Raw genomic sequence first — 15,126 nt, 5'->3', positions numbered from 1 at the left:
ACAAATTTTTAAACAAAGATTTGATATTGAATGAATGTGGAAGAAATTAGTGCTAAATACACAAGATTAAATGATACCCGGATTACAGTGCAACCTGGCTAACAAAGAAAGGAAATAACGATGTTTAAAATATCTAATACATACCTGCCAAAATGTCCTATGGTTATCATCACGGTCTCCATGACTAGTATATTATTATCAGATTTGGCCTTGAGTAATACATCTTTTAAATGTATAACAATAAGTTTATTAATCTCACTAGGATTATCTGTATCGGGTTGTTTAGATTTATCGACCAGGTAACAAATAACTTCACTAAAACAAAATTATAACCCATCTACTAGTCAGTTTATTTAAAGCGATAGTTGTATTTTTTAAAACCATATGTTTAAAACATGTTAAAATAAGGCTTTAAATACATGGAATCTACACAACCCTACCTTATAAAGGTATAATATTAAATTCACGAGTGCCATTTGATAAATCGCCAAATATATCATTTTCAAGTTAAAACATTAACGTTGAGCTTTGCTAATTCCATGGAGCGTATAGAAAACATGATCCCGATTGTCAATTTTACCTGCCACAGGTAAATTTTTAACAGGTAGATTTCCGCTGTTCTCCACGAGTAGTCGTAACTTTACGCCAATAAAACAAACTGTGACATCATTTTAGTCCTTCTGCACATATTCTAGTCTACATTTCTATGAGCAGAAGGACTAAAATAACGTCACAGCTTGGTTTTTTTTGGAGGAAAGTTACGACTACTCGAGGAGAACGGAGGAAATCACCAAAGTTGAAATTTACCTGAGGCAGCTAACATTGACATTTGGGATGGTTGCTATACTTATGGACAGGATATGTTGAAATAATTAATTGTGTTAATTAAAAAATTAGGAAGCTTTAACACTTTCACTGCTGAACTTAAACATAATGGATTACATCCCTTGATGAGCATCTTTAGACAGAATACCAAGATTTGATCAAGACAATAGGCCGTAAAAACAGAGATCATCATTCTTAGAAGTAAAAATGTTAAATGGTGGGGGTCACGGTGGCTATCTGGGTAAGATCCCTGCATTGCCCGAGAAAGTTCATCTCGATTTTCCGACATGGTTTCCCTTGTGCCTGACAAGGACAACTGTCTAGTCGTTCGGATGGGACAAAAAAACGAGGTCCTGTGTACACATTGGCGTGCACGTAAAAGATCCCTTGACAGTTGGAATTCGATATAAGAGTAGGCTGTAGTGCCGCTGTCCGGGCAAAATTTCCCTCATGCCACACTTTATGATATATAATTGCCTGTCTTCTTTAGCCCAGTTGAAGCAGAACAGTAGGACGTTAAATCCCCATTTCATTTCATTTTGTTATATGGTGGTATACGGTAGTATATGGTAGTATACCTGAATTCTCTTCGTACAAAATATGCTGGATCTTGTGTTAAATTAAGACATCTACGCAACATGGCTAGATAAGTTTTAGATTGACATGACGTATCCATATGATTAAACAAAAACTTTAAACTACTCACAAAATCTGAAGAAAGAAAAATCAACAATATTATTTTTAAACCAAGAAGAAAAAAAAATCCATATCATTTCACATCTTTGTTCTTAAAGGTTATTTACATATCACATTCGAATGTACGAGAATTAAGGTCGCCTGTCCAACCATGTGGGTTTTCTCCGGGTCCTTTGGTTTCCTCCAACTGCTAAAGACCCCTACGTGCAAGCAAATTATTTAAATAAAATTAAACCATATGTTAGTCCCGAAATGACCTAGTTTGTGTTGAGTGGTCTTTAAACCCATTTCTCTCTCTCTTGTAGGAGAATTGTACACTCAAGCTCTGTGTGAGTTAAGGTTTGATATTATGAATATCTGACATGCAATTTGCTTTTAAATTAATTTTAAACTCTGGCTTTAATTTCAAATTTCTTTATTCTGAGATTTTGAACTACACTGTAAGTTAAATCTGGTCGTATGTAGATATTTTGGGTAAAGTAAAAAAAATAATACTCACCAATCTTAATAGCCGAGTTAGTAGAAACTAAAGATGATTCCATCTGCATGAAAGGACTAAATATTGTAATATCTATAGGCTTGTTCTTCTCAATATTATCCTTATGTATTCCATCAGATCCTGTAATAGAAATAATACTCAGTCAACTCACCCTGCTCGATTATTAGTCAGGAACCGTCTGAATTGATGAATTGAAATGGAGTTTATAACGTCCTACTGTTCTGCAACAAAGGGGCTAATGAAACAAAGGGGCAATGTGCTATGAGGGAAATTTTACAAGGACAGCAGTGTTTTAGCCTATTCTCGAGCCTTCATTGAACTCCAGCTGCCAAGTACACACGACCATGGTTTACTGTCCCATCCGAATGATTAGACAATGTTCCTTGCAAGGCCATCCGATCCTGTAATAAACATAATATTCAGTCGACTCTCCTAGCTCGATTATTAGGCTGAAATGTTCTGAATTGACAGAACTGACAAAATGAAATGGAGTTTACACTGTAACCTAGGAATCGTTTAATCTTGTGTATCTAGCACTAATTTCTTTCACATTCGTTTAATACCAAATCTTTGTCTAAAAATTCATAAAAATCGTTTAAAATCACCAAAAATCATCTAATTTGTACATGTGTCCAGTTTAAAGCTGACTGATTAATTTTGATAATGAGTGCCCAATTTACAAGTATTTAATTTCCTGATCACTGCTCAAAAATTAATCATTATACATCATTAATCAATTGGGTTGTTTATTTTTAACAATGATTGAGAAATTAAACACTTGTAAATTGGATACTCATTATCAAAATTGAATGGTCAGCTTTAAACTGGATAGAAGTACAAATTAAACAATTTATGGTGATTTTAAACAGTTTTTACAAATTTTTAAACAAAGATTGGATATCAAACCAATGTGAAAGAAATTAGTGCTAGATACACAAGATTAAATGATACCTGGGTTACAGTGTTAACATCCTACTGTTCTGCACCAAAGGGACTAATGATACTCGGTATATGCCATGTAGTGTGCTATGAGACAAATTGTGAAAGGACAGCAGTGTGTCAGCCTGCTCGTCAATCTCCAGCTGCCAAATACACAGGACCATGGTTTACTGTCCTATTCGAACAACTAGACAATGTTCCTTCCAAGGCCGACTGTTTTGCACCACTGACAAGGGGAAACCATACTGACAAATCAAGAGAACCTTTCTTGACCAACACTAGAATTGAACTAAACCCAAATAGATATTGTAAAGAGAGAGAGAGAAATGGGGTTTAACGTCCACTCGACACAAACTAGGTCATTTCGGGACTAACATATGGTTTAATTTCATTTACACAATTCTCTTGCGCGTAGGGGTCTTTAGCAGTGGGAGGAAACCGGAGGACCCGGAGAAAACCCACAAGGTTGGACAGGCGACCCTACTCCTTGTCACGTACAACCGGGGAATCGAAACCACGCCAGTTGACTCAATGACAGACTTTATGATACAGCGCGCGCACGCTAACCATTCAGCCATCCAACCCCCCAAGATATTGTAAATACCAGTAACTATATCATCTTGCAACATTTTTATTACACCATCTCTTCCCCCTAAACAACTCTTTTCATTCCGCCATATTCTCACCTACCGGTACCCGCTTCCTCTCGCGCATGCGTACATCTCTCTAGCAGACGACATACACACAAACCGTTATACATGTAAACAATACAGTTGACAAGGTTAACACATATATTACGAAAGATTTTTGAATTTTTAAAAAACAAAAACAATATTTATTCACAGATACTGGAGTGGAAAACAGACAGAATCCTATAGACCCCCCTCTCCATTCTTAAATGTACTTGTTCTTACCTTGTGGACCACAAATTGAGCACTGAATGGTTGAATGTTGATAAAATGGTAAACAACTTTGTCTATACATCTCACTATAAAAAAACAAAAACAAGAAAATAGGGTATTTTTCTAGACTAATCACAATTATATTTGAGTTCATAAATTTACAATCAATTATAAGTTTTGAGGTTGCAATAGATTAGAATTTCTTCTGACCTATTAACACACAAACCAACAATCTTTATTAAGTTTGATTTCACTACAGCAAACAGTGAAGGCTGTGCCACATTTAACTCTGTCCTAGTTAGAACTGACCTGACATGTGCAATGCTAGGGAGGAGGATTCACCATTGACAGCAGCCTTTCGCCATACCCTTGTATGGTAGGGTAGTGCTATGCAGGGTTCTTATCCATTTTGAGAGAGAGAGAGAGAATGGGGTTTAATGTCCACTCAACACAAACTAGGTCATTTCGGGACTAACACATGTTTCAATTTTATTTCAATAATTCACTTGCGCGTAGGGGTCTTTAGCAGTGGGAGGAAACCGGAGGACCCGAAGAAATCCCACAAAGTTGGACCGGCGACCCTACTCCTAGTCACGTACAACCAGGGAATCGAAACCCTGCCAGTTGACTCAATGCCAGACCGTATGATACAGCACGCGTGCTAACCATTCGGCCATCCCCCCCCCCCCCTTATCCATTTTGAAACAAACCAGCCAGAATTGGTTCAAATGAGATCCCGTAGAAAATGGGTTAATTCTAAGCTTCCATTCCCTTTAATACAGTAAAAGATATATAGCTACTGTCTTACCAGATTCTAGACGTAGTTCGAGCAATTATACATGGTAGATACTTTAAACAATAAACAATGCAAGCTTGGATTTCAGCTTCTTTAAACTTAAGTTGAGGACTGAAAAAAAAAAGTTATTAAAACTTGAGTTAAAAAAAAAGAAAAAATTAAATAGTTGAGGACAGCTACTCCAAGTTACACTTTTATCAATCAGCCAGTATCTGGTCTTCTGAGTGATATGTGCTACCCCTTTTTGCTGCCTACTACATACCAATGCTTGGGATCGAAGGGTAGAAACTCCTTTTAATTCTATATGCCTTAATATATTTGAAAGTATCTGATAGAAAGACAATTGTCAGGATTCTCAAACTAAATATTAAAAAATAAACAGTTTGTATGTCTTATTGTAATAAACAGTTTATATGCCTTACTGTAAAAAACAGTTTATGCCTTACTGTAATGAACAGTTTATATGTCTTTACTGTAATAAACAGTTTTTATGTCTTACTGTAATAAACAGTTTATATGTCTTATGGTAATAAACAGTTCATATGACTTACTGTAATACACAGTTTACATGCCTTACTGTAATAAAAAGTTAATATGTCATACTGTAATAAATAGTTTATATGTCTTACTGTAATAAACAGTTCATATGCCTTACTGTAATACACAGTTTATATGTCTTACGGTAATAACAGTTGATATGCCTTACTGTAATACACAGTTTGTATGCCTTACCATAATAAACAGTTTATATGCTTTACTGTAATAAACAGTTTATATGTCGTGCTGTAATAAACAGTTGATATGACTTACTGTAATACACAGTTTACATGCCTTACTGTAATAAAAAGTTTATATGTCATACTGTAATAAATAGTTTATATGTCTTACTGTAATAAACAGTTTATATGCCTTACTGTAATAAACAGTTTATATGTCTTAATGTAATAAACAGTTTTATATGTCTTACTGTAATAAACAGTTTTATATGTCTTACTGTAATAAATCTTGAATTAAATGGGTACTATTTGCACCAAGCGTTTGAATTAACATTGGTAATCCTCTAATGGCCGCAAAATGTATTTTACTTCCTCTCTCACTCTGAAATAATATCATACATTTATATACTTCAAATGAGAAATGGAAGTGAATTAACGTCTCAAGTGAGGTAGTGAGATATACAACCCAATATATCAGGCAAACTCAATTTCAATAATTACAATCATTGTACTTTTATTTCCATTAAATATGCCAGTTTATGTCATAAATTTTGAAAGTGGCAAAAAAAATAAAACTTTTCTGTAGGCTTACATGGTTAAATATACATTATTTAAGAGCTAAATCTGCCCATTGCAGGTCTTTTTTAAGGCCTGAAATGTTATATAATTAGACATTTATTAACATAACAAGGCCATAAGCAACTCTCGATGCCATCTAATGTGTCCGATTTTCAACAGATTTGAATCCGATCCGCCGTAGATGATTAACCGTAAAATTGTATAATTTAAATTTTCAGCATATCCTCTGTACATTATCTATTTTTTTTAACTATTATAGCACCACTGATAAGGGGAAACCACCCTGGAAAATCCTGATAAACTTTATCAGCTAATGCAGGGATCGAACATGCAACATCCAGGCTAGCGAGCCAGTGTCTTACCCTCCGCGGTCCCCTTCTGTACTTCAACAATAACACATAGTTTGTGAAGAATAATAAGAATAATACATGGTTTGTGATGGGTTTTAAATATCAAAACATATCTAAAAGGAAATAAAAAATAAAAATGTACCATAGCTTGTTCAAATATATGTATTCTCCATTGTGATGCTACTTCTTTTGGTAGAAGAGTTAAAATTGTTAAACATCTACAAGTTACATCTTCACCTAAAAAAAACAAACCAAAAAACAACAAATTTCAGTCAAATATTGATATAATGTTTATACAATGGGAAGGCATAACAATTCAAGGCCTTTCTGTAAACTTTTGAGGACAAAGGAACAAGGAATTGAGGAATCAAAAATGTTAAGTGGACTGGGGTATGCCCAAGAGAAAGATTTTCAAAAGTTTTTTGAAGGACTTCTGCTGAAATGCACTCGTTTATATTGGTAGAGTGTTTTTTAAGAGACAATAAATCCTTACAATTAATTATAGATATAGTATATCGAGCAACTTTAGGTGTGTTTGGACATTAGCTGCACTATCAAATTAATTTATAATTTGTATCATTTTATTACGAACCTAGTTTTTCAGATAACATATAGCTGATGTTGGCCACATCTTTTGGTCGCGATGGTCGTAAATCAAGCCATTTTGGATCATTCTATAAAATAAACAACATAGACTTCTGAAAGAGAACTAGTTCAATTACTAAATGCCATTGAAACAATCTGATTAAAACACAGATTCTATTTCGTTTTGTGTCTTTTTTATAGTTCAAAATTTCGTTTTACTTGTTTTACTACACAAGGATCTGGAAGAGTTGTTATCACTGACGTGTTCTGAATGGTGTGAGGGATTGGCCAATTGAAACAGTCTGTTACGGCGAGCTTTAGGCGTGTTTTGCACGGAACTGTGGGTAATCCACTAGTAACATCAATGCTGATTGATTAATCAAATGTCTGACGTCACAAGGTCAAAACCTGCTTATATGACCTCTGACACGACCTATCACTACAACCGGTAAGATCTTCATGTAGTGTCGAAAGTATAAAAAACCGAAACGAAATATAGATCTGTATATTAATCAGATTGGCGATTGAAACAATTTCCACCTGTACACAGAACGATGACTAACACTAGCTAGGAAAGTTGTAGTTTACAATAAGAGTTGGGAATCTTATATACTTACAGCTAACCACGGTAAGGATAACATCCATGTCAATTCTTGTAAAATCTTGTTGTCAATCAAATTACATTCTGTAATATAAAGACGAATTCAACATACATTATGCAAGAGGTAAATCTGCCTTTTGCAGGTCTTTCTTTAGACCTGAAATGTTATCTAAATTATTAATTAGACAATTAACTTATTCAACTCTCGATGTGATGGCTAGACTGCGATGTTTATTGGATTAGGTTCACTATTTGCTGTTCGACTTCCATTCATAATCTAATCATGAAATGGATAATCGAGACCATATTTTTTATCGTACCGATTTTAGTAATGATGATCGAGGCTAGGCCGAAAATTCAATCACTAAAGTCTCAGTTCAAAGTGGATCAATTTGACTGAAATTTTCAGCAAATTCCCTTTACATTATCCAGTTTTTAGCTGTTATAGTGACAACTGTCAGCTCTTTATCTAATCTCCCATAATATTTCTTTAATGATTTAAAGAAAGTGACACAGCTCAGTAATTTCCACTGTTGTCCTTATCACAGGGTTTACAGAACATAATTTTACTTGTGTTTATCACCGCACCATCAACTGTTTTGAAAAGTCCAAATGCAAAACACAGTATTTTCATTTTAGACAAACTGTTTATGTTATAAAAATGTTTCCTGTGCTTTGTTGTTGCATCTCCACTCTCCAAGATTTAACGTCCTACTATTCTGCTCCAACTGGGCTAATGAAGATGGGCATTCGCCATACAGTGTGTGATGAGCGAAATTTTGCCTCTACAGCAGCTACGGCCTACTCTTACATAGAATTTCAACCGTCAAGGGATCTTTTATGTGCACGACAATGTGTACATGGTACCTCAGTTTTTCGTCCCATCCTAACGACTAGAGAACTGTCCTAGTCAGGCCCTTCATCCGGCACCACTGACAAGGGTAAACCAGGCTGGAAAATACCAATGAACTTTCTCAACCAACTCTGGGATCGAGTGAGCGAACCCCAGGCTAGCAAGCCAACCTCTTACTCACTTAGCCACAGTGGCTTCCGAAAATGGTAAAAGAAAGTGAACTAACCGAACAATAGCAAAGCACTTTTACAAATATTGCTAGAAATAAAATGAACTAACCTAACTATATCAAATCACCTTTACAAATATTGCTAGAAATAAAGTGAACTAATCTAATTATATCAAAGCACCTTTACAAATATTGCTAGAAATAAAGTGAACTAACCTAATGATATCAAAGCACCTATAGAATCTGTTATAATAATCAAAGTTTTATTTATATCAGGTAAACTTATATCTTCGATAGCTAGTTTCAGGTAATTAGACCAATAGTTAATTATATTCATTAATAAATCTTGATTAAACATCTCACATACATCACTGAAATAGAAAAATAACTTTTTTATTCTACAAAGATGTTTTGATTTTATATTCAGTTGGAGGTCCTGATCTAAAGTGACACCTTCACTTATATGGTTGTGGGTTTGCTGACATGGACCATATTTTAACCGTATATTCTTTGAATGGCATTTAGTAATTGGAACATAATCGAATAACACACTATAGCAATTGTTATCTATAAATAGTAAACCATAGTAATTGTTATCCATAAAAAGTGTGTTATTCGAATATTTTAACCGCGTTTGAAAAATCTTGATGCCAATTGGCAGGGATTAATGTTCCAAATTATTTTTATGGCAATATCCATCCTCGGTATCCCCAGTGGTGTCACAAAATACATTTTAATAGTAAATATTAGTGCTGGGTATTGGCACTGCAGAACGATATGATAGATATTGCGATTCAGGTGATACGATAGGATTCACTTATCATGATTCATAACCAAGATATTGATGTGTATCAAATTAAGGACCAAAACAATTTAAGTGTTTGTGTACCTATGGATAATGTGTGACATGTATAATTAAAAGTGACAGGTTACTTACTGAAGCGACAAAAAAAAACCATAAAAAAAAGAATTGTGATACATAGATTAAACGCCTAAAAATTCAATACCCGAGTCGCGAGAAGGGAAGGTAAATCACGATACATCGATTCAACAATATGTCATGCCAGTATTAGTAAACAGACTGTTATATTGTTATGGTCTGGCATAGGCTTGAATTGTTTTCTTGATTTGTCAAAACTCGGGACAATATATACTTCTACCTTTTGTTGTTATTTTTTAAATCTGCCGATGATCTGATGGCTACCTCTATTACAATATAACAGGCTTCGAGAGTTTCTAAACATGGGACCTAAAATAAAATACAACTTTTGCTATTATACAAAATATTTATATGGATATTTATAAGTATTATAGCATATAAATAATGACGTACAAGTATTTAGCAGGTGGGCCATTTGTTTGCTCTATCTGGCTCAAGCTTTTTTCTTTATCTGGGTCACAATAAAAAAAATATGCAAATTTTTACCGACACATTGTTTTTCCGACAACCTGTTTACAAAAACTGTCAGAGATGGTCATGGGTATGACAATACGATACTTAATTTTTTGTGGATGTATAAAATTAATATTTCATATACTGGGTAGTAACAATATGATAATTAATTTTTTTGTGGAAGTAAAAAATTAATAGTTTGTATCATGCTACTTTACCTGGGAGGAATTCAGCAGAATAATTAACCTATCTACCAGATTTCTGTACAGTTCTGTTACTCGACCAATACTACTTGATTCACCTTCAGGTGACTTCTTTCTGTAAACAGATAGCATTAAATTTAAAATGCTTGTCAATTAACGCTATTTCTGTAAGTTTTGCTGTTCTAGTCAGAACAAAACTGGTGTTGGCTAAATCTAACTAAAGTCTATATAATAGTTATTATTACACAATATAACAGAAAATGAGCAAGTTATTATCTCCCTTTAAGTTATTATCTTGTGACCAACATGTGGTATATTCTTTATTTCGATAAAAAGAAATGAAATGAAATGGGGTTTAACGTCCTACTGTTCTGCTCCTAACCTGGGCTAATGAAGACGGGCATACGCCATACAGTGTGCTATGAGGGAAATTTTGCCCGGACAGCGGCACTACGGCCTACTCTTATATCGAATTCCAACTGCCAAGGGATCTTTTACGTGCACGCCAATGTGTACACGGGACCTCGGTTTTTCGTCCCATCCGAACGACTAGACAGCTTTCCTTGTCAGCCCCTCCGTCCTGCATCACTGACAAGGGAGAACCATGCCGGAAAATCTGGATGAACTTTCTCGGCCAATGCAGGGATCAAACACCCGACCTCCAGGCTAGTGAGCTAGCGTCTTACCCACTTAGCCACGTGATCCCCCTTATTTCGATAATAAAACATTTCTACACAGTAGTCTTAAAAAGTGTCAGGCAACCAGAGTACAGTAAAACAAAAAAACAGAACACAAGGAAGTGAGGCGCATCATTACGATGGCTTATGTCTTTCATTTGATTGGCTGACAATATTCAAAATTTAATACTGAAAATGGAAGACAACAAAAAACAAAGTTCACCCAATACTGTGTTCTAGAATAAAAGCTCTTTGATTGAGCAAAGCAGAGCAATATCTTACCTTTTCTTTTTAGCTGAATGTAAGGTGAGTTTACTAGCTCTGTCTGATTCATTATCTGTATCTTTATCGGACTCTATCGCTGTATTGTTACATCTAGTTAATTGTTGACTTACCAATATAGACAGTACAGGTACTACAAACTACAATATAGACAGTACAGATACTACAACATAGACAGTAAGGATACTACAAACTACAATACAGACAGCACAGACTACATTATATTTATAACACATAATCCATAACTTAATAATCCACATTTTAATGGATTAAAAGCACAAACTCAGCACAAAGGTTATTTTGCAATCTCATTAAAATATAGATCTATATCTCATTTCATTTTAAGATCTAACCATTTGTAGTGGAAGGTCGCGTCAGGTGTCACATGAGCGGCTTTCAACCTTATGACGTCAGACATTGATTAATCAATCAGCGTGTTGCTCAAAGTTCCGTGCACCTCATGCCAAAAACACGCCATAACAGACCCTTTCATTGGCTAATCCCTCACATCATCCAGAATGATAACAACTCTTCCAGATCCTAGTGCAGTAAAGACCAGTAAAACGAAATTTTGAACTATAAAATACGAAACGAAATAGGATTTATTGGAACTGTATAGTATTTTTACCTGGAAATCATAAGCAGCACCAAGAGTTGAAACTAAACAACCAGTAATTCCATCAACAGCTGGCGCTAAGATTCTACCCATAATTAAATTCTCAGGTAAAATATCCAAACAATAACATAACAATCTTGATAGAGACTGCTTGAAATCTGAATCCCGTAAGTTGATAAACCCATACTGATTGAAAAATTCAGATAATTTTATCAACATCTGTAGGTAATGTCTTTGGGTCATATGAAAAGTTAAATGACTTTTGGAATCTTGGGTGATAATCTGTTTAATCAGACCAGCGGCCTTGTTCTCCAACAGACATTTCTCTCTGGAATTACAATATAAATAAGGAACATTGGTTATATCATTTCATTAGATTTAATTGACTTTCGTTTAAATTAGCATTTTCCATGCATTATTCTTGTACTGATAGTTTTGTTATGTTTACCAATTTATTTGCTTGATTGTTAAACAAGTTTAACAGTAGGAGACATCCATCCACAGCTCAGCAAATTCGTCCGAGCAGTCCATAAAGGCTGTCACATTTCTATTCTTTTGCATATAATGTTGAAATTCCATAGGCTACTTTATCTTATTACGAATTTCAAGTCAGCTGGTAGACATCTTTAGCATCTGGATCGTACACAGTCTAGGCGTATTTCCATGTAGGAGTATAAAAATGTTCTACAGTTAACACTTTGATAGTTTTCTTATGACATATATATATATATGTACCATCATCCTGTGCGTTCTATTGTGATTAATACCATTTATGGAAACTTATTGATGACAACATAAAATTTTATGCTTGAGCTTCAATTTTAAGGCAACAAAAGAACTCCCAAATTTATTGGCTTGACATATTAGTTCGCTTGCAACATCGTTCTGAACTACTAACATAACACCATTTATGGAAATTTATATTGATGACAAATATGGATCTCATACTAAGTACTAACTGTACTTCGTTCGTTCGTTCGTTCATGGAGTTTTCTCTTGTCAGTGGTGCAGAACGGAGGGCCTGGCAAGGACAGCTGTCTAGTCCTTCGGATGAGACAAAAAAACGAGGTCCCGTGTATATATTGGAATGCACGTAAAAGATCCCCTGGCAGTTGGAATTCGATATAAGAGTAGGCGATAGTGCTGCTGCCCGGGCAAAATTTCCCTCATTTCGTTTCATGGAGTTTTACGTCCACTTCCACCAAGGGTGATATGATAGGCAAGATAACTGTACTGTTTATTTGGTAATTAATTAAGTTAACTCTATCTTACTGTTTCTCTAGATTCTGACATCCAGACATAACCAGTTCTATAAAACCATGAACACATGCTATTAAATAATCCAGTATCTCTGGTGGGGGTAATCCTAGTTCTTCCAGTAAATCTATACAAACATTAACTGATGTCTGAAAAAAAAAATCCAGTGATTTTATAACATGTCTAGTATCTTATTGCGGCAATTGGATCAAAATACAGATCTAGATTTCGTTTCTTTTTTTAATACTTTCGATGGCCTACACTACATGAAGGGCTGACCAGTTGATGTTTCTAGTGGGTTACCCACAGTTCCGTGCACCTCACGCCAAAAACTTTCCGCAGTAACAAACAGTTTTATTGTCTAATCCCTTATATAACAACTCTTCCAGATGCTAGTGTAGCAAAGACAAATAAAACGAAATTTTGAAGTATAAAAAACGAAACAAAATAGGATCTGTGTTTTAATCAAATTGCTTATTCCAGGTGTATACCAGTTTTGCAATAGATGCCTAATAATATTTGCCGGTGAAAGTTATTTTAAAGGCTCAATACCACTCTTGTTGTAACTGAATAATATGTCCCAATCTTTATTCTGGTCAACAAATTGTACTATTTTACAATATTCCAATTAATTGATGATACAAATTTCATCTTAACACACCTAATTTAAAAAATTGGAAGAATTCAACCAAATGATTTGAAAAGCCTGATTTGAAAAGCTTTTCAAATGTGACTTGGATTTAAAAATATTTTCGAACCCTCTGGACAAGTAAAATAGGATTTAATGGATAATTTACACAACAGGTAAGACACTAACACATCTAGTACTTAGAATAAGGCTATTTTTTATTTTCTGGAGCTGTCAAGCCAGCAAGAGTGTTATTGGCCCTTTAAAGGGCACATGTGTTTATTAACACCCTAATAACAGCCCAGTGCAGAGAGAGAGAGAGAGAGGGAGAGAGAGAGAGAGGGAGATGGGTTTAAGTTCATTGGACACAAACTTGGTCAATGTTTCAATAATTCGATTGCGCATAGGGGTCTTTAGCAGTGGGAGGGAACCTGGAAGATCCACAGAAAACCCACGAGGTTCGACAAGTTACCCTTCTACTTGTCACATACAAGCAGGGAATCAAAACCACACCAATTGGCTAAATGACAGACCTCATGATGCAATGTGCATTGTACTTTGGTATCCGTATTTATTTATTTAACAAAACTTACCACTTTAAGTTCTACATCACCAAATTCTAGATGCCAGCACATACAACTCCATACCATATTGGTTTTCATAACATCAAACTGATTAATACTCTTGGCTAGTGGTAATAGAATCTTTCTACAAAATAAATATACCATAATACTGTTGTTGGGTCCACTAATAAAACCTGTGCTATAGCAAGTCCCTACATATCACACTGAAGGGCTTCATTATAAAACTGTTGTTAAGTGTCTGCATATATAAAACTGAAGGGCTTCAATATAATACTGTTGTTGGGTCCATTGATATAACCCACGTTAATAGCAAGTCCCTACATATAACACTGAAGGGATCCACTATAACACCGTTGTTGGTACACTGATAAAACCCAATTTAACAGCCAGTCCCTACATATATCACTAAAGGGATCCACTATAACACTGTTGTTGGGTCCACAAATAAAACTCACAATTAACAGCAAGTCCCTACATATCACACTGAATAGATCCACTTAACACTGTTGTTGGGTACAATCATAAAACCCACTTTAACAGCAAGTTCGACATATATATTAAGCATAAGAGGGATGGGGTTTAGCGTCCAGTTGACACAACCTAAATCATTTCAGAACTAACATATGGTTCAAGTTTATTTCAATATTTCAATAGTTTGCTTGGGTGGTGGTGTCTTTAGCAGTGGGAGGAAACCGGAGGAACCAGAGAAAACACAGGAGGTTGGACAGATGACCTTACTCCTTGTCACGTACAAATGGAGAATTGAAACCACGCCAGTTGACTGATGCAGCCAAACCCCCAGGGTTTAAAAAACACTAACCATAAATACGTCCATTTGGCTCAAACATGTAGTAAATCTTTTGGTAGAAAGTGGAAGATTTTATTTTAATTAAGTATCTTACGTGAGGTTGAGTTGAATTCTTTCACAATAATCTACATCTGTTATATCAATATAAACATCACTTAGTTTAAACTC

General features: G+C 35.0%; 2 long non-coding RNA genes across 2 annotated transcripts; both read right to left on the bottom strand.

Moving 5' to 3' along the window:
* Positions 1-4,669: 4,669 nt before the first annotated feature.
* Positions 4,670-6,970, bottom strand: LOC126819155 (uncharacterized). Its single transcript, XR_007679529.2, has 4 exons — positions 6,895-6,970; positions 6,445-6,539; positions 5,652-5,755; positions 4,670-4,768 (listed from the first exon to the last, which is right to left on the bottom strand). It is a non-coding gene; the product is annotated as an uncharacterized LOC126819155 (long non-coding RNA).
* Positions 6,971-9,670: 2,700 nt separating this feature from the next.
* LOC126817788 (uncharacterized) lies at positions 9,671-15,126 on the bottom strand. Its single transcript, XR_008787898.1, has 7 exons — positions 15,053-15,126; positions 14,160-14,274; positions 12,954-13,087; positions 11,694-12,009; positions 11,066-11,205; positions 10,122-10,221; positions 9,671-9,759 (listed from the first exon to the last, which is right to left on the bottom strand). It is a non-coding gene; the product is annotated as an uncharacterized LOC126817788 (long non-coding RNA).

Source organism: Patella vulgata, chromosome 4, assembly GCF_932274485.2.
Source record: "Patella vulgata chromosome 4, xgPatVulg1.2, whole genome shotgun sequence".
In the NCBI taxonomy this organism is placed as follows: domain Eukaryota; kingdom Metazoa; phylum Mollusca; class Gastropoda; family Patellidae; genus Patella; species Patella vulgata.
The sequence above is the reverse complement of the archived record's forward strand: the minus strand, read 5'-3'. Positions and strand labels throughout refer to the sequence as shown.